Source organism: Drosophila eugracilis, unplaced genomic scaffold (assembly GCF_018153835.1).
Source record: "Drosophila eugracilis isolate 14026-0451.02 unplaced genomic scaffold, ASM1815383v1 contig_47, whole genome shotgun sequence".
Lineage (NCBI taxonomy): Eukaryota > Metazoa > Arthropoda > Insecta > Diptera > Drosophilidae > Drosophila > Drosophila eugracilis.
In genome coordinates, this window is record NW_024573338.1 from 94,091 (window position 1) to 115,247 (window position 21,157).

General features: G+C 38.2%; 1 long non-coding RNA gene across 2 annotated transcripts; it reads right to left on the reverse strand.

The window, feature by feature from the left end:
* Nucleotides 1-1,565: 1,565 nt before the first annotated feature.
* Nucleotides 1,566-20,347, reverse strand: LOC108108391. Of its 2 annotated transcripts, none has more exons than XR_001772469.2 (2): nucleotides 19,254-20,347; nucleotides 1,566-13,532 (listed from the first exon to the last, which is right to left on the reverse strand). It is a non-coding gene; the product is annotated as an uncharacterized LOC108108391 (long non-coding RNA). The 2 variants fall into 2 exon arrangements; XR_005993890.1 differs by having other exon boundaries at nucleotides 18,096-20,347.
* Nucleotides 20,348-21,157: the final 810 nt, after the last annotated feature.

Consider the following 21,157-nt stretch of genomic DNA (forward strand, 5'->3'; position numbering starts at 1 on the left):
GTGTCAATAATATGTAAGAAAAGCAAACAACAACAAACACATTTTAACATACATTAAAGAAAAAGGAGATAATGATAACGATAACGGTACCGAATAAAGATAAATCTAAATAATGTTGTGTAATTCAAATTAAATAAAAAAAAAAAAAAAAAAAACAAAAAGAAATCCAAACAAAAAACTGCATAAAAACATAAACGTAAAAATATAAATATAATGAGAAAAAATGTGCGATTTAAATTTATTATTTATATAAAGATGAACTTATAAAGAATAGAAATATAGCAAGTAAATTTTATTAATTTAAAATTTATATATATAAAACAAAACAAACCATCAAAACTAAAGAACTTCGAATTTATTTCAATTTTGTCTTGCTAAATTTAAAGTTGATTTTTCTATATATTTTCAAAATGGTTTTTGAATTGGTTTAGAGCAGTAAAAGGGGTGGATCTATATTTTATTTTGCTATATAAAATTAGTTGAGGTTTTACATATGCCGAGAAGTTTTTAATATTATTAATTTTAATACTATTTGAATGGCTTAGAAATAGTGATGATGGGTTACTAATACATGATAGTGTTTCTGGAAAAGTTAAGGATTGATTTGTAGTTGGATGTCTGGACAGGCTGAAGCTGCATCTCTCCATGGAGTAGGTAAACTGAAGGGTCTTCTTAATGCCCATTCTTCCCCTTCTGGTTCAGGGTGACTTCTTCCATCTCCTCCTATAAACTATCATTATCGTTGCTTTAGCTTGTCGCGGCGGCAGTGAAGATAGTGGCTGTGAATTTTCAACGGCAAAATTGGCTACACAACCAGCTAACCACACTGCCAAAGCGCATAGCCAATTGAGGTTACTTGATTTAGTGTTGTCACTAATTTGGTTAATACGGGATCTTAATGACAGATGAATAGAACAAAACATACATGGTAAACGGTTATTTTTAAATATTAAGTACATAAACCACATAGAGTCGGCTAAACCTCTCACCATCTTGCGGATGTTTTTTTCAACCAAACTTCAGTTTGCTGAGCTTTTCATTCTGGCGCAATGAGCGCCACCTTTTGGCCAATGTTGGGTTGGGCAGGGGGATTTCCCGATATGCTGCTTTTTATGCTACGCTGCGTGTCGTCAAAAGCTCTTTGGGGGGCAGTGGGGGCTTGGTATGTGCGGGCAGAATCATAGCGCTGTAAAATATGCAATGTTAGGCTTTTAGTTTTCAAATCAAAAAAGGGAAAGTTTTGGAGTTCTGAAAGTTATTCTTGGATATGAAAGATCTACTTTAGTTTAGTTCGTCTCTGAGAACCAAAACAACCTAGATTTCTTGTATAAATAATTTATGGCCAAGTTAAGTATGAAATCGCAGAGCTCCGTGTCACAACTGTAATCATTTTAATTGAGCCAATTAGAGTCGGAGTGGCCAAGGTCGTCGCGAGCTCAGCGATGTCGTGGCTAGGAAACCTTGCCACCGAAGGTTTTATCTCCGTGGAATTTCAATAGTTCACTGCTGGCTGCCCTCAACATGCAAAGTTCCCTTGGCAAAAACAAAATAAAACCACATACATATACTTTTACAAAATTCTTCATAGAAGATAATCATATATTTTTTTTTATTATATTTTTCTTTATTTAAAAACAGTTTCTTACATATATTTAAGATTAAAAAGTAAACTTATTTATAACTATTTAGTTAAGATAATCAGTTTTGAGAATTATGTTTTAACACACTATCACAAAAATTGCATATTTTCATTATTATTCGCATTTTCTTGCATTCGGGAAGATTGTACGTTCTGGAATGTCGTACCAGATAGTGCATTTACATGCTTCAGAATGTTTCAGTGCAAATGCACTCCTGACACGCAGCCCAAAACTTTTTTAAGGATGCATTTATGCCCATTATTATTATCGTTTATACATCATATATATATATATACATATTTAAAACTGAAACAAAACAAACAAAATTATGTTCAGCACGGCGCGGCGTCGCGTTTCTTTTTATTTTTGTTTTTGGTGGGGCAGTCAATCGATCTTCTGGTGGCTTTTATTGGTTAATTGGAAAAAGAGAACTGAACCAAAAAAGGAAACTCCAAAAACATAGCTCAAAAGCATGCAGAACAAAAGTGAAGTGGAAATGGGAATGAGACTGGAAAACCGGGTACAATGAACCATGAGCTGGGGACCCGATCCCCCAATGCTCACTGAACAGGTGATAAGCAGTCGCAGGTGCCAAGGTGCGCAGCTGATAGTGATTATGTATAGTATAACCAGCGGATCGAAGCGATATATATGTATATATATTTAGGTGGGTCTCGAGGGGTGTGTATGTGCCTATACAAAGTGGGTCGATGTGGATCGCTGATTGCCGATCGCCGATCGGTTATACAAGTCGTTTGTGTGTCACCAAATGTCATTCGACCTGAGTCTTATTTTCCTTTCAACTTATATATGGTTCTGGCCCATCAGTCAGTGGATTGTAAGCTGGTTAAAGCTGGGCGGAAACTGAATGGTATGCCCTTTGGCAGTCCACATTCGAATAGTTTGGGGGCGATAAGATAAGCAGGGCGATTATAAAATGATTGCTCAAGAAAAGTAATCCATTGCTGAATTTGTGTAATATGTACTCAAAAACGGCCTAAACTAAAATATCAAATCGAAAAGGCAAGTTCCCAATGTTTTCTGGAGCAGAGATTCATTTCAATTCTGGCAAAAAGGGGCGCAGTTTGGCCAATGCAGGCAGCCTTCAATTTCGACTTGCTTGGCTGCCTCTTTACTTGACTCTCGAGGTGTGGCGCATAAACGGAAAATAAATCCAAAAACGAGGCCAAAACATTGAGCATTGGGTATTGGCCATTGGGACCGAATCAGTAAGCCAACAAACAAACGGCAAGAAGTGGAGGAACAAGACCAATGCTAACAATAATTGTAGAATCAAATCCATAACCAACGAATCTTGAGTGGGGCAACAAAGCACGAAAAACAACATTTTCGCAATTAAGAAAAAGAGAAAAAACACACTGCGTATACGCTATGTGTCATCTATATGCACTCACACACACATAGACACATAAACATATAGAATATCTGGCAGATAATAAACTGTTTTAGCTTGTAAAATTCATAATATGTGTGTAACCATTTAGTTTTTAATCGCGTGCCAGTAAACAGTGAGTGTATTAGTGGCTGTGTGTTCTAATTTCGAAAGAACAAGAGCTCGGGCAATTAAATAAATTATTGTTCATTTGTGTCGCTATGTGCGAGCAAATGTGTGTATTGATAAATGAAAAGCTAGCTCATGAGCTTAAAAAGCGTTAACTGAATAAAGAAACAAAATTGTGCTTCCATGTGCTGCTGGTGCCGCCGCCTGTCAAACCGCTGTTCGTTTCCATGTGCGTTAAATGGGTTACATGGTCGATGGTCGACCTGCTAGCTGAATGAAAAATTTCTAAAATGCCCCGAAAACACCTTCTTCTCACCCCCTAATTCTACTGGGTCTCTCTTTGCTCCTCTTTATGGCCCACTTAGTGGCTCAGTTATAATTTCATTAGGCAAATGCTGAGCATTTTTCATTAGCACTTCATGAACCGATGGCCCCTTGGATACCCAGTTTTTCAGTGCCTCCTCCGGGTTGCCCCTCTCTTTTCCATAACATTGCGTTGACCAACACGTTTACTTTTATCTGGGTCATAAAAGCTGCCACTGCCAGCCAACAGAGAGTTTCAAAGAAGTTGTCGTCACCGGAAGTGACCCGAAGTGTTACCAAACCGAAGTGGAGGGCCATAACGTTACTTAAATAAATTACTGTTTGGCTTGGCCAAAAAAGAATTGCAAGAGCTAGAAGAATACTGTGAAATATGAAGCTAGCAAGCTGAGGTGGGAAAAATAATAGGGTTTCCAACTTTGTTTCTGGTATCTGGTAATAATTACATTCCAAGAGGGTCTCTCAGCAAGCGGATAATTCATATTTCTTTTAAGTAACAAACGAACTATCAAAATCGGAGTACCCCCACGTAGAGTATCAGAAAGAGAGAGAACCTTCCCCTTCCTCTTTTTATTCCGTGGGTCGCATGATCAGCCGCACCAACAGAAAAACACGCACACTAACTCTGGCACTTATTATCTGCTAAATACACACTCGACTGACTCAGAAACAGATACGAATTCATGAAATTTCGTAGGCTGAAAATCACACGCGCACCCGCAAAAGGAGGAAAAACCTATCGCTCGGCGAACGCTGCGTATACGTAATCACAGACTCGGAATGTTTGCTATTCGATTCTTTATCTGCAGACGGGAAACAACAACAAAAACTCAGCCAGACAATTCTAAAAGGCAAAACAGAGCCCTAACTGTCTGACTGTCGAAATTTTATACAAATTTTTGTGAATGATTTCCGTTTTTTTTTCGCTGTTTTTCGTCAGATTTTTTAGTCTGTTTGCGTAGTTTGCCTGGCAACATAGCGATAAGAATTTTGTTGTATCCACGATTAGCATTTAGCTGGAAGTAAGAAATTCCAACAGGCTCTATCGTTTTCCGTCACCATTTACGTGGCTGCCCCAGCGGCATTTATAAATAACAGAGCCCGCAATTGACGCAGCTAACTAATGACGAACACGTTTCTTTCTCTTCTTTTTTTTTGGCTTTGGCTTTATGGCAAATATTCGTATTCGTCTAAAATTAAAGAATTGAAGAAAACGAACTGAGTCATGCGTTAGAGGCGTGATACCTAAAAATGAAAGATCATAAAGATCAGAGCTTTGTGCGTATGAAAGAGGAACTAGAAAGTATATGGAGAAATAGGGGAAGGTCCGACCAAAACAATAATACACAGATGGGCGTCATTTCTAAAAAGATTTACTAAAAGGAAATATATATGTGAAAAAAACTACCAAATACGCAAGTTTCTTGGAATGTTTCCTAAGCTTAAGTCTTTAGGAAACACTTTCTTCAGCTTGTTTGCTTTCTGGGAAACTCCTTTCAACACAGTTAAATAATTCAGATACTTAGGAAAACTTTCTTTGAATAACTGACGACTGAGTTCATCAAAGTTTAAACTGTTTTGCAAGGAACAACAAACGAACTGCGACTTCTGGTTGAAAAGACATCAATAAAAACGCTTGTTGTTGTCGTTGTTGGCTCAGGCTCAGGTTGACCCAAATCGTTTCAGGCTATAGACTATAGACTTTAGGCCTACTCAAGCACTGTCTCGTGTGGCGTGTCTTTAGCCTTCTGGGTGGTGTAATAAGTGGCAAGTAGAGTGACACATACAAGTGTGCATTGAATTTGCAACACAAAAAAGGGTTAACGGCAAAGCGGGGCGGGTGTCCAAAAGTGGGTAATAGATGAGTTATGCAGTCGGCCATAAATTTGTCATCCAACTGCAGTTTAGCCATATTTATAGAGCACTATTTGGCTTAATTCAATGGATGGGCCAAAACTAATAAATGTCAGCATTCTGGCAAATAAATATAGATAAATTTCCCTGCTTTTACTTTTTCTCTTTATTGCAGACTTTGTGGCATGGCAACATTTCACTTTTCATTTTCGCCTGCAAATGAACACCGCCCTCCAATCCACACCCTTGCCCGTATCCAAAGCAATCCAATGTGCACTGCATTTGGCTCGTAGCCAAAGAGAATTTTTATTTTTGGCTCCTTGGCTAAGCTCACGACTGCAGGCGGCCAGGCCATGGATGGTGCCGTGTATCCGATAGATATACCCATACTCTTGGGCCAGCCCAAAGTTATCTAGGTTGGCTATACTATATATATATATATATATATATATGTATAAGCCTGACGGCTTGACTAAAAATCAATAAGCGGCGTCACGAAGCCCATCCAATTGTAATTATCGGAGGTGCCAAAAAGCCCATTTCAAACTAATCAAACTGCAACTTGCTAGGGGGTTTGTTTGACTTCCCCCTACCCCTTCTAGCCTTCAAAGGGGTAGGGGGTTGAAAGAAAACTAGGTCATAACACTGACCCAATTTCCCTTTTTACATAACTGCTGTAGAGCGAACGATGGGGGGTGGCAGATCGACCTCCATGCGGAGTAGTTTTGCAGGCTGCTGCTGCATTGCCATCTCCCCATGAACGAACGACCTTGTGGTCCGGGCTGAAGGTCGCTTCTGTTAGCCAAACATTTCGCAATATATGAGTATAAATATATATATATTTAATTCAAAAAAAAATATATATTTCGAAATTTTGAAATGCCTATAACACGTGATTCATTTTTGTCTTTTAAAATGCCAAACAAATACTAACTGCTAGACTAAGCTAGCTTATCAGCAAGTGCTAATCATTTTAGTCTGGTGAACTGACAAATTAGGACTCTAAATCGATATAAGTGAGGCTGACTGACTATATAGGTATGAGTGTATAAAGTCAATGATCCATCACAGAGTGCCGCCAACAATGATGTCATAACGATATCTGTTTATAGAGGTTGTTTTAGCGATGACAACTTCTGTCTGCCACCGGCTGCTGATATCAGTTAAGGTCCAAAATCCAAATGCAAATCTAACAAGAGGGAATTGTTTATAAAAAAAAAACAAGCTATATGCAAGGTATATTTATAAATTTAATTTGCTGTGTTTATAACATATAGCAGACTGCAAAGTTCAGACATGAAATTTATAAATTATTTGAAAATAATTTTAAGTTAATTTTGCATAAAATCTTTAACAAGTTTTTGTGAATTTTTGTAGACAGTTTTAGTCATGGCTTTAAACTGGTTTTTCTCTAACATCTTGACATGAAATCAATCAAAAGGGGATTTTTGCCATGAATCATTGAAATTTTTCCAAGATAAGCTGTTGTTTCGTTTTCTTGTCGTTTGTGAATTTTCTTTGGCTTTGGAAATATCTGCCTTGCGATATCTGTTTGTGTTTGCACGCCTGTTTTCTGTGTCAAATGCATTTTTCAGTCATCCACCCACACACACACACACATGACTATGAGTAGGGGCAAAAACAACAAAAATCGACCTCATAACACCCACCCACACTACACTCACACACCATGACAGGTGAATGGCGATTTGTGATGAGTGTTAGCGTGTGTCTATGTGTTTTTCTCTATGTACCGATGGCCTTATGTAAAAGTCGGTTCGTTATTTTTACACAAAATATTGCAATTTTCTGTGTTACCTCTCTATACACGAACACATTCTGGCCCACAGTACGTATACGTACTGTATGGTGAGTGTGTGTGATATTCGCATGGCGAAACCGTGCAAGGTCAAGTGGCCGAGTGTGAGTTGTTGCTCTCGGATTGCAAGTGCCTCCGATTTAATTGCCCTCGCCTGAATTTTATCTACCTCCTTTGAAGTCGCCGAAAGTCAGGCTTTAATTGAGATTGAAATTAAGATGGGGATTGCCTAGCAGTAGTAGTTAAACATTTTCCACAATTAATGCTTTTGTTTGAGCATCTCTTATATAAGAGAAAAACCAACAGAGAGAGGGAGAGGAAAAGAGAGAGAAAGAGAAGGATGCATCAAATTTGGGTTACAAGCCATTGCAGCGATACTAAATTTAAATCAGTGACTGCAATGAGTGCGAATGAGAGGAGAGACCGCTGATTGTTTTAAACAAATTGCCCGACTAGACACACAAAAACTACACCCGTGTGCGTGTGTGTGTGTGTGTGTAAATGCACATGCATTGTTTTGTTGTTGCCTATTCGCCATGCCAATTACAGGGTGTCTCTTTGTTTGTGCCATTGCATAATGCCCAGCGAATTGCAATTGCAATGGCAGATGTGCACAGCTATTCAACTGATATTACGTATACGCCACCGAAAAAATATTTGGGATTTTATGGGTATAGGAATTTATGTTTATGCAATCCAGGGCTTTTGGGAAATCACACTATGAAACGATGTTAAGTGCAGTATTAATCAGCTGTTCTTGTGTGGATCGATCGACTGCTCCGTTGGCTCTGCCTTTTGTTATTCTGTTTTTTGCGACTTCCGCTCGTTGTTGCCGTTTCGATGGGGAAATGAACACTGAAGCTGGCCAACGGCAATTGGCCAAACAGAAACGAATGTCGGCGATTGCAGCGAGCAGCTGGCAGCGACGTCGACTGCAGCTGCGTTTCTTTTGGCTTTACTTCTTCTTGTTCGTTATGTTCGTTGTTGTAAAAAGGAAAACTGTTACAATTTTAGGCCAAACGCGACGCGAACCGATACCGTTTTGATGGCCACGTGTGTGTCTGTCGCTAGTTTTGCTACTTTGTGTGTGTGTGTATGTGCGTGTGTGTGAGTGTTTGGTTGTGTGGCAAAGACGCTCTAAGGTGAAATATACTAAATGCAGGGCGGAATTTTTGTACGAAATGTATTTCTGTCTCTCGCTGCAAATGCAGCTGCCACAACACACACACACACACACAGTCGTACGAACACACCAGCGAGCACACACAGACACTTTTGATTTCGCGGCTAAAAACTTAAAAGTCAAACTACTTTGGTCTAATGCTGAAGCGCAACTGTCAGCTGCTCGGCTCGTTCAAAAAAAGCTAAGACGATAAAAAATTAAAAAGAGAGAGAGAGAGAGAGAAACAAAGAGAGTAAGCTTTCAGTTAAAAGCTCTCTCATCCCACACTCGCACACAAAGGCACAGCGGAAACCAAAAGCTTCATGCAGTTGCACACATGACGCAAACAAAAACCTATCTCTAGCTCTCTTTATCTATTCTTCTCCCTCTGTCACTGGCTGTCACTATCTCGTTCTCCCTCCCTCAGTTGCAGTTTAATGTTCAAGGTGATGTTTCGCTGTGTGCGTTTTGTATTTGTGTGTGTGTGCATGTGTCACAGTTTTTTTTTTTTTCTTGTGTTTTTCTTTTTTTTTGCGAGAGAGAGAGATTCCACAATTATGCGAAATTATCGATCAAATTTTGTTCTAAGGTCAACCTTAAATTGAAAATTCCGCTTTCCCAACGCGATTGTTCCGCTTGAGGCCAACAGCTGGTATCGGTATTGTTAATCTCGTCATGCACGACCTGATGCATTTCGTGTGATTATTGCTCCTTACTGTCATTATAATATTATTTCGATAAAACGAGTGCTACTAGCACACGATCTTGGGCGTTAAATGATGGCAAGTGCGCTGACAGATGTTTTAAGTCAATGAAATAGTTTATGGGCTATTCGAAGTCATGACAAACTTGGGGAAAACTTAAGCAGTTTGATGCCTGGGAAAAGAGTTTCTTTGAAGATGTCAAAATATTTGCTTTTAACATCTGAAGAAATTGTCTAGTTCATTTTTCTACCTAATAGATAATGATTATATCCTATCGATAACTTTAAAAGTTAATTTAATAATAAGGTTCCTAATAATATATCGATAAACTTCGATTAGATTAAACAGAATCAATGATTTTCATGAGTTGGAAAATTAAATTATTTCCATAAAGTCCCAAATATGAATCCCCAAATATTAAGTTAACCTTTTGCTAACTCAACTTTTAGTTAATCAAATTAAACCCTTCTAAAATTTTTGTATTCACCTCATCCACAGATCAATTTGAATAGATCGATATGATGACTTAATAAAAAAGTGTATTTAACTATAATAGTCCCCTCTAACGATTAATGATTTAATTTGTTGGCCATCAACTTGTTATTTCCGACGTTAAAACAACCTAAACTTGATTTCTATATCCCTCGATTGCGTAAGCCCCAGCGCTTAGCCATTGTCTATTATTTGAGTGCGAGTTTTTATTGAATTTGATGGCGTTTTATATGCGAGCACTTCAATCGCAGTTAATTTCATCATAAAACTTGTCATGAGGTCACCGAAAGGCGAGACTGCGTCGGGCAAGCTTAATGCACAGTCTGGTGATATCTTTAATTACCCACCAGTTAATTGTTTCGGTTAGCCCCGAGAGCAAAATTGATTTCTACACTGCAATTTGAAAATTCAAACTGCGAAAAATAAGAACAGAAAATCATGACAGTGACAGAACAACGAGATTGCATAAGAAACACGAAGAGAAAGACTCTTAAATGCACACGTTCCCATATACTATATAGGTGGGGTGGTAAAGGAAAGAAAAACCCGCTCGGGCAGAAAATCAATTTCGTTTTCCTTGACCTCAGGGGAGGAGAGAAAAAAAGAAAGGAAAATAGAAAATCGAAAGAGACAAAGACAAAGGGGAGTGTCGACAAAGGATAATTGACGGTCATTTGAAATGCAAAAGTGACAAAAGTGGCTGCAGCCGCGAGCAGGCAAATGTCGAAATAATGTCACCAAGTTGCCTTTTCGCACAGCTGCAGTTCGGACCAAGAACTCTTGGCCAATTCGAATCGCCATGCATTGGCAGTTGGTCGAGTGCCGTTTTTTTTTTTTTGAGCCAAAAAGCCGAACCGAAACGAAAATAGAAAATGCCAAATGGCTTTGCTTTCGTTTTGCTACCAAAATGCACGCGACTGGGTGAAAACTGAAAAATCAGGCGAAAAACTAAACATATACACAATATATATATATATATATATATATATAGTAGGTAGATAAAAATCACAGAGAAACAAAATCAATTTACAGCATGAAGATGTTTTTAATTGTTTATGCCAGCGATTTCTAAAGCTGATCAAAATTTCACTCATTACTACGGACGGTTTGCTTTTCGTGCGGGCCATAATTAATGATTTGCAGAGTTTTCAGAGCGTTGCATTTGATGCGCCCATTATCGCACCTCAAAGGCCCCTCGAAATGTGCGTCTGGCGTTGGGAGAAATACAAATGCATTTTGAATTTGAAAAAGAAAAAAGTTAATTCGGAGCAAAGCGGAAAACTTAAAGAGAAGCCGAAACCGAAAAGCCAAATTATAAACATTCTGAATGTGTGTGTAACAAGAAAATGCTGAATATAATCTAATATGCAATTTTTGTCTTCTCACTGATTATTTTCTTAAACGATTCTTAAGTCTTAAGATTATTTTATTCAAATTCCAATTTATCTTTCTTTTCATTGTTTTCTTTTTTCTTTTTGGGTAGAAAATGAATAGTTTGTTGAATCGAACTGAAGCTTATGGCTAAGAGAAAATCTCCCATTTTTTTTTTAGTATGGCAAAATTAGGTTTGTAACGGAATGTAAGAAACAATTAAACGAAATGAAAATTATTGATAAATTGGACTTGCAAAACAAATGGTATTATCCTGAGTAGGAAACTTGGTAGATCTGAACATGAACTTACCTTTAAGCTGAAAGTTCTCTATGGTTTATCCTTGGAGTTAATGGAGCTGCAAGGATGCAAGAACGGCCAATGGATACCACCAGCTGTGTTCACTTGCTTGCAATTCATTCAAAGCGAGCACAGGGTGTATCCCAATGGCAGATGCATATGAAAATTTTGCTTTTCGTCAAAAGCTCAGCAGAGACACAAACCACTTTTCTTGCTTTTCTTGCTAAGTTGCCAAGATGAAGTTTTCACAAGAGTTTTCTTTAGCTGCACTTGTATAATATACGTTTTTAAAGTTGATTTATTTTTAAGTATACTTTTTATTTTAATTTTTACATTTTTTGGTTTAATTTTTGGTCACTTTTTTCACTGTTCCCGTCAAAAATTTAAACTGACTTTTTCTTAAAATTTGCAAAATGTTGGTTTATGCAATTAAAGAGACTTTTAGTTTAAAGTTAAGCACGATTTACCGTTTATGTCGTTTTTGTAAGTATCTTTTAAACTGCCTTAACTAATTCGCTTTGTGAGTAAGTTCTATTTTAATTTCGCAATCCGATGCAAAGGCACTCTAAGTGCATTGAGAATTTAAAATCTAATTTAATATAGAAATCTCGTAAATATTCTTTGCTTCCTAGCCCTTATCGTTATTATCATTATTTTTATTAAAGTTAAATTTATTTTTCTCTATCCCTTTTTTAACTTTATCTTCTCTGGTGATGATATAGAAAAAGATAAAAATTGTCTTATAAATAAGTTACTTTTTCCTATTATTTGTATCTCATCTCCTTGATATTCCATACTCTAATCGCAATAATAAACTCAATAAACTTTACGGGAACTCATAAATATATCCAGCACTATTTGAACTATGTTATTTCCTGCACTTGTCTGCATGCTTTATATATGGCCCGTGTGTCATCTGTGAAACTCTGCGCTGGTCCAAATGGACCACTTTTCTATAGAATGACCGAAGTGTTTTTGGCGTGCATCTCGTCTCCTTTGATTCGGCTCCAAACAGCTGCCAGCCGACTTGTGGGTTGCTCTATATAAACGAGTATATATATCTCTCCGATCCCCTGAAAGGGGCGTGTGTATCTAAGTATCCAACTGCTGCCCACGCGTACTGCTGCATGGGTGTGGAAAGGTCAAGGTGCAAGATAACAACAACGAGTGTTGCATATGGCAAAAAGGTATATGGGTGCGTGCGCGTGTGTGTGTGTGTGGAAGAGAGTTCGGTTCGTGTCGTTCTCAGCTGCTTAATTATTCAAATTTAATTGCCATATGCTGGCGTGCGTCACTTCAGTTGAGTTTTATGTAAGTACAACACACACACACATACGCAAAATACCAACCATATTGTTTGTATTTTTCTACCATTTTGTTTTTCATTTTTTTTGCCGTACTAATCAATTCTCCACACCTGATTTTGCTATTTGGGTGACGCGCCTTTAAAATGAACTTGGAACGAATCGCAAGCACAAAAACACACTAATACTAACACACTGAACAGGATATGGGGGATAACTAGGCGTATGCGTGATGCTGACCTCATCGGTCGCCCGCCAGTCACCGAATAAACACTTGGCCAGCAGGGAAGCTGCAGCTGGGCTCGCACAGGTGGAGGTCACGCCACCCCCACTCTTTCCCACTCCTTGGTTCCACTTTTCCCGCTTTTCACTTCACTTTCCAGCCTGACGTTTTCATTCGATTTTCGCCCCACGTATCCTCCTATCCCCTTAAGTATGCAACAGTATGTGCCTACAACAAAACAGCAAACAGTTGGCAGACGTCGGCAGCGACGTCGACGGCGCTGCTTTAAGCCGCCCACGCAAAAGCTACGCTCTCGCTTTCGCTCTCTATGGCGCGATAAATAAAACAAAAGCTGCGAGAGCAAAGCTTGCGCTCTGTTCTGATTTTGTTTTTGTTTAACTTAATCAATGGATAACATTCACATACACATACCTGCTGAGCGCTCTCTCTGCTGCTGCTCGCTCTTCCTCCTTCTCCTCTGCTTTCTCTCTCTTTCAATTTGCCGGCAGTAAAAAGTTTTCAAGTTCAAGTCGCTGAGAGAGAGGGAGCGCATGTCTGTATTATATAGTCTGTCCTGCTCCCACACACCCACACACTTGTGCAGTTGCATTTCGATTGTTGTTTCCGCCTTTTCGCTTTTTGCTGTCGTCATGCAAAAATCAACGAAATCTCCTCAACCCACTTTTCTTCTTCTCCTTTGGTGGGTGGTATTTTGCAAGGGGGTGAGGACAATGGGCAGTCCAATCTTCTTCAACCAAACGCTGCTCAGCTGAACTGAACTGTCGCTAATTAAATTTCCATGCTGACGCAGCTCACCACCCTAAAAATAAACAAACAAAGAGATTTTTGTTTAGAAGACCATCGATAAAATGCAGGCTAACATTATCGATTCCCCAGCATATGAAAAGCGCTGGTCTATAAACAAACATTTCGTTTTGCCATTCGTTTGCACATTTTATGAGGGCGCAATTTTCGATGGAATTTGCACACAAAACAATCTACATATTTCTTTAATTGGAATGCCTAATAATATTTGGAGTTTGTTAAGTTCATTTTTTAACTTTTAACTCTTAATAAAGTAAGGCAGTAAGTAAGATTGTATATAACATAATGCATATCAAAACTATATATGACTTCTGATTCGTAAGAACATAAAATGAAAGTACTTTTTAACTTTAGTTTTCAATGAATAATGATCTTAAACTCAACCCTTTTAAATGCCTTTTTCAGGGTGTAACTTGACTAATTTCCAAACCTAAAGCATTCGTTTCCCCTGCCTCATAGAGTGTGATTCACCCTGCTGGTGTGCATAAATCAGTGGGCAAAATAGAATTCTATATTCTAAGTTCGCTTTATGCCGCTACCCCGCCTTAATGACCGATTCAAGGTCCCGTCGAGTGCATTGTACATCGCACAACGCATATTGCATATTGCACTGCTGGTGCAACGAACTCGCCGCTATGCAAAATGGAATTTAGTTTTATGTGCTATTTATGTGCCATAAGTGTAGCAAAAATTAGGTCTGAGGTGGTTACAAAGTTGATTTTTAAAGGAAAAAATTAGGAATACATTGGATTTCCTAAATTAAGTTCTTTCACTTGGAAAATGAGTCTTAGTTGGTGTTTTTTTGTATCATTAAAAACTTGATAATAATTGGTGTTTGTTTTTAGTGATAAATTAGGAAGAAATATATACATCTAAGCCGTTTTAAATGGTTTAAGTCCAGTTAACTTAGTCACCTTAAAAATTATAAGTTTTCTTGCGGTGCATGGAATCAATTTCGAAGTATTTAAGGGATCGATGTTCCAGCTTTTTGCTGTGTTTACTCTGTTGAGCTACGAGTCCATTAAGTAAGAACACGCTGGCGATTAATTAAATGGCCAACAGAAATTCTTGTTTTGCTTTGGCAGGTAGTCAGACAGGTTGAAAGGGGGTGGTAGGGTTTGGAGGGGTGATTGCAGTCGCCACTCAGCGTAATCATCAACTTCAATTCAATTAAAGCTTCACGGGTGTATTCCATGGCGTGTGTGTGTGTGTTAGTGAAAGATAATAAAACTGAAAGGCAAAACGCATAGAGCAATAATAAGTGCGAATAAGTGTCGCAAAGCGAGCGACGAAAATCAGCTACACAAAAAGAAATACCTTCTTATGAATTTATGAAAGAATATAAACAATTTAAAAAACTGAAAGAAATTTTAAAAACTTTTAAGAAACTAAATCATGAGTTGTGTAGTTTTTGAACTATATGAGTTTAACATTTTTTAAATATTTCCATAACATACTTTCTTTCTTTCTCTGTAGAACAGGCTACTTTTTGCGACTGAAAGAGAGCGACTGATGTTTGCTCGCTTTCCATTCTTTTGCCATCGAATGTTTGCCGCCGTCACTTTTTGTTTTTTCTGTTCGCACTTTTCGCCTTTACTTTCGTTGTGTTTGGTGCTTCTGCTTTTTGCTTTTTGTGCTGCCTTTGCTTCCTCTTTGTTTGCCGCCGCACGTGTAGGCGTCTCTTTCTCGCACTGAAACGTGCCAAACTGGTTTGCCATACATACTCACACACACACAATTGCATTCGGGTACAGCACAGCACTATGGCAACTACGTGTTGCCAGCTCGCTCGCTCTTTGGGCTCTAAGTGCTGTATGTACAACTAGTATCTTAACCTTGAACTTGAAACACACAAACGCACATACACAGGGGCAGAGAAGAGAGAGAGAGAGAGCGACACACTGAACGAACGGTAAGCACGCGATGCTGACGCCTCTGCCGACGTCGACAGAGCTTTTATCTGTTTTTGTGTGTCGAACTCTCTCTTTGCTCTCTCTCTAACGCTCTCCCTGTTGCCCATTTCGAACTGCAGCTTACGCGATGCATACGTAATATGGCGAACACCTGGGCCGAGTCATCATCTTCCTTTTACCATATCTAGACTGTCTATTTTAGTACCGCCCCCCAAAAAAAAACTCACCTCTTCCATCAACATCCCCAAATCCCAGTCATAAACTTCCAAAAACACAGTTACGAATGACGCCACTGGGCTTTCAAAAGGGTGCACAGGGAAAAAGACCTTAAATTATGGTTATTTCCTGGCTAAATGCACTGCCGGAATTGGGTTTTATTTTGATTTTAATCGTATTATTTAGGAATAGTTACTTTTTTATTAATATCTTTAGTATAATAAATTCTTCTGTTGACAAGACAAGACAACAAAAGTTAAGAATTATCATTAAAAAGTTGTATTAAACATATTTTGCCTAAATTACGTATACGCCATGATCACCATATTTATCATTCCATTACATTCATTACATTTAATATTGTAGTTCCTTTTTATGAGAATAATCACACGAAATAGTTTATAAACAGAAAGTAGTTCGAATCAGAAGTTGGTAGATGTTTAAATAGATTCTACCCCTTCCATATTCCCAATCCACATTCTAGACATCCACGTCTGACCTCACTTTTAATTCTTAACCAATTTGAAATCTATTTATTTTCTGTGTACCCCGTAAAGATGACTTTTCCTGCCCAGCCCCAAAACGCCATACTCATCCCCATCCTCGCTTCCGTAATGCCATAATGAGTGTGGGCCGTGCGGAGATGGGGCGGCGAGAGTTACGTAAACGAATTTCGAAATCCCATTTACCCATACGTATGCAGATGCACACATCGATGGGTTTGTATCTTGTGCAAACAAAAGCGGCACGCAAAGCTAAACTCGAGTCAAGTTCAGATACAACAAAAATATCGCCATTGTGTGGGTTTTCGCTGTGGTTTTTCACAAAAAGGCAAGGGGTTGGGAATACGGTTGGGAAATTGCACTTGGATCTTGATTGACTGCATCATTTTTATTTGAGTGCTGCCTTTCTGGGCGAACTGCAGTTTACAATTTCACAGAATTGTTTACCGCACTCGGCCGATCGTGTGTCAGTAGATAATCTGAGTCACAAATATACGTACAACATCTGTACATCGTTTGGGAATATAGAATGTAGAATAACACGTGATGCAATCGGAAATCAACAGGCTAACTGGATGCTCATAAAACTACAGATTAAAGAGTTATCCGAATGCCCAGCTCGGTTTTGTAAACGGTTTTTAGTAATAAACACAGCTTTTATGATCCATTAAATTGATATATGCAATCTAGAGTTAAATAGAGGGATCGATTGATGATCTTTTGAAGTATTGGTTAGGACAAAGGGGTTGTTTTCTAAGTTTATTACTCAAACAAATATGATCTATAGTTTGCGTCATTAATATCTTTTATACTGTAGCTTTGTAATGTACAATGTTTCTAGGCTCTTATTACCTTTCTGTATCAAGTTGCAAAGTCCTAAAGTTGTTATGAAAGAAAAACTAAAAACTTGAGAACATTTTTGTAACCCATTAATAGTATTTTCCTTTAAAACACCGTTCCATTTGCTCATTTGTTTAGATCAAAAGCAAATCGTGGCGATTCGCGTACTCTCCATTAGCGACAATTGCCAGCAAATTAGTTTCTAATTGTTGGTGCCGAGTGAAGTCATAAACAAGTTGGGAAGCTGACAAACAAAAAAATGGCAACACACATACACACACACAGACACAAATAGAGCCATCATCATTTCGCGCAAAGTTCCTGAGAATCATCATAATACCCTTTGGCCAAATTCCGAATGGCTTTTCGTTTTCTTCTTATTTTTGTTTAACTTTTATATAAACGGAACTGTTTATAAGCTTTTTCGCATTTGTTTTGTTTATTTTCGCTGCTGTTGTGGCTCTTTTTTCGCGATTATGTATTTTTCATTTGCTTGGTTTAATTCGTGTTGTTTATGTTATAAATAAATTTTGATATTTCTGCAAATTCCGGGCAAGGAATAACAAATGATTGGGAGAGATGGCCAAAAACATTGTGAGTGTTGTTGTGTGCGTTTGAAAGAGAGAGAGCGGGTTTTTGCAAACAGGGGCGTATGTTAGATTTCTAGCAAAGAGGGGAGGTGAGAGCTTAAGAGCTTATTATTAATTTTTTGAATATTTTGATGAATCTTTGAACTTTGCAGCTTCTTCTATGAAGACATTGTTAAAGTAGAGTTTTTCTTGGAAAATTATATTACTAGATATTGACCTATAGTATTATTTCTATCGATCTCATTTTAATGAAACCTTAAATTATTAGTCACCCAAGCTAGAATCCAGATGAGTTCTAAGAAATCAAAATTCCAAAGAAAAAACCTTCCCTTCTTGGCGCGCCCCTGGTTGTAAAACTTAGCTTTTAGCAATTGTTGACTGTATTTTCCGCAATCACAACAACGGCGGGTTGCAAAGGGCGGCGGCGGGGGTGGCATTTTGCCTTTGATGACGCCGTCAAAAAAATGTTAACTACGACGCAATTCAGTTTACTCACATTCTGCTGCTTTCTGCCACATTTCTTTTTTCTTTGCTTGTGTTTGCCGATACTTTTTCGATACGTTTTCTAACATGCACTTTGTTTGATTTTCCGCACGGAGAAAAACGGTTTTTAGTAAGGCTTTTTAAGGCGAAAATAAGTTTTAATCCTTTGACGAACTTAATAACATTTTTTTGGAATAATTTTTAAGGATTTTGTATTGTATTTATTATATTATGAATTATTTATTAGCTTGACTCGAAAGGCAACAAATGCGATCGGTTGAAGGTGCCGCTGTTCAATGTCGCCGCTTTTTTGTCTGCCATGGAAAGTTCTCGCCTCTGCCGCAGCGCTGCCTCTGCTGGCGTTGACTCTGGCAGAGTTTCTATCTACTGGTGAATACTTCTAATCTCTCGCTCTCTCTTTCTCTCGCTCTTGTTGGTGCTCTCTATCTTTCGTCAAGTTTTGTCGATTCTTCCTGTTCCTGTTTCTTGGGCCTGCTTTTCGGGCAGTCTTCTCTTCCACTTTTGCCCTACTGCCCCACACACCTCTCGAAAACCCGAAAAGCACATGTGACTCTCTCCGCAATGGCCTTCAAACTGGCTCACTCTCGCTAGCTTGCTCTCTCTCTCTCTCTTTACCATTCTTTCATTCATTATTCTCCTCCCCTTTCTCATCCCTAAAATGTATCCATGTATCTGCGCACTTTTATCTGTGTGTTTGCAACTCACTTTTGCTTTTTGCGGATTCCTGTTTTTATTACGACGCCTTTTTCTAGCCAAAGCAAAACAAAACAAAAGCGTTGAAAAACAATTTCAGGGGTTAACGAGATCCTCATCCCTTGATCCTAGCAAACAAAAAAGCTTCAAGGAGCTTTGAAAGCTTAAGCTAAGGATACGAAAATGCATACATTGACATTTTTAATTAGGTTTTTTGATTTGATGGGACAAAGGAAATGAATCAATATTTTAAAGAAGGTTTTAAGAATTAGAACTCAAGTATGTTTCTTAGGTAGTTATTCACGAAATTAAGGAAGACAAATTTTTAAAGTTTTTATTAATTAATAATTGTATCTAACAACCTAGAAATAGTATTGCAAATTGCCAATTTCCCCAAAGTTTAGATGACGAAATCTTGCAAGTATTTTTAAGTAGATAACAAATATTGTGGACTCACCTTTAATGAGATCCCATTGGATTTCCAATTCTCTCCCTCTCTCTTAGATATTCAGTTTTTCTTTTAAATTTTCACTTAATTCTTAATATTTTGTTTATAAATTTTAGTTTCTTTATATAAGAACTCACTTGTTTCTAAGCGCGTATTTAAAATAGTTGTGAAATGCATTTGCACTCTCTGAAATCTCTATCTCTCGTTTTTCATTTCCTTGATTTTCATAGCTCATTGTAGAATGCACTTTAGAATGATTTCAATTATTTTTGGTCATAATTAACATTTTTGTGTTTGTTTTTATTATTTTTTTTGACAAGCACTTCTCGTAGAATTGAACACAATTAGTTTGCAATTATTTTGCATTGTTATTTGCTTTGGTATGGCGAGTGGGTTGGTTTTGACAAACTCAATTTGGCTGTTGATGTCATTTGCGTGTCTAATTTGTAACGAATAATAGAGGAATTGTTTGCTGGCTTTTTTTTAAAGGTATTTTTGTTGTTGTTGTTTTTTTTTTTAGAATTCTTCTGGTTGCGATTTGGGAATTTGCTGGGAATGGAGCGTTGTTGGCAGCTCGCCTGCCGCACTTTCAATGCCAACGTGCAGCCCAGCAGAAAATGGCAGAGCCGTCGTTGTCGCTGCTAAAAAGCCCGAAAGCTTCCGATGCGAAGAGAGAAGAAACGAGCCAGTACAGAGAAAAGGGAAGAATGTGGGGCCCACAGGCAGAAGAAAGCTACATATACATATATCTTCGTACATATGTGGTGAAAGGAGCTGAGTAGCGTCCCACTGCCAGAACATAGAATATGCACAAATATACATATGTATGTGTATATCATTTGGAAAAAAAAAAGGAAACTCTGGCAAGCTCAGCTCAAGTTCAAGGATGTTATGTAATAAAGCGAGCAGAGAGCGCAGTATGCAGTTGCGGTGGTGTAAGTGCAAGTAAGCAGCTCTCTCGCAGTAACACACACATACTTAGGTGTACCTCATCTCTGATCCCCTTTCGCTTTCTCACTCGCCTTCTCTATCGACGTCTCCCTCTGACCCGTTCTTCCCTTCCACACCCCCTGTATTCCCTTCCTTGGCATGTACTTGCAGTTTAAGTTGTGCAGTCTGCCCTGACGCGTCTTGTTTACTGCCCCTGAACAGTGGGCACTCGATGAAGAAGGTCATCAAGAGAAGGATTACTGTACTTAACTTACAAACTTCCTTAAAATAAGGTCTTTGATGTTTGAAAAATGTTTGGTTTATAAGTTTATTTGTTTTTTTACTCATCAGTTAAGTTTATTCCTTAAAATTCCCAACCAGTTCGCCTCTTTGGCTAACATTCAGTTACTGATAAAAATGAAAAGCAAAGTCAATAGTAAAAATAAAAGGTTAACTTTCTCTTTTGGATTCGAGGGAATAAATTTAAGGAAATCGTAAATTCATCTTGTTTTCTATTCCTCAACCAGAACATTGTATTGTATGCCCACTGTATGTGCACTTAGTTCGCTGTGTATCTGCTGGTTCTGGGCTTTTCGGTTCGTGTTCCGGGCCTGGGCAGCGAATTGTATATAATTAGCGCATTTATTGACTAACTGCCGCTTGCAACACAAAATGTTCGTAGCAACAGAGTATTGATAGTAGGAAAAAACAATAATTACTTGGCTTACTGTCCCCTCCAATAGCTATCCCATATATACCGATATTTGCTATCATATGTTTAGATATATAGCCGATGTAGGTGGGACCTGCTAATACCTATGTCTATGATGCATGTGGTCAGGCGATTTCGATTGACAAATGTGCGTGTGCTGCAATTTTCCAACGGGCTAAGCCAGCCCCCAAAAATCTCCAACCCACACTTACACCCTATAAGGTCTATTGGCATCTCTTTCTTGTCTTCCGCAGCTGTCTCTTTTACTCTC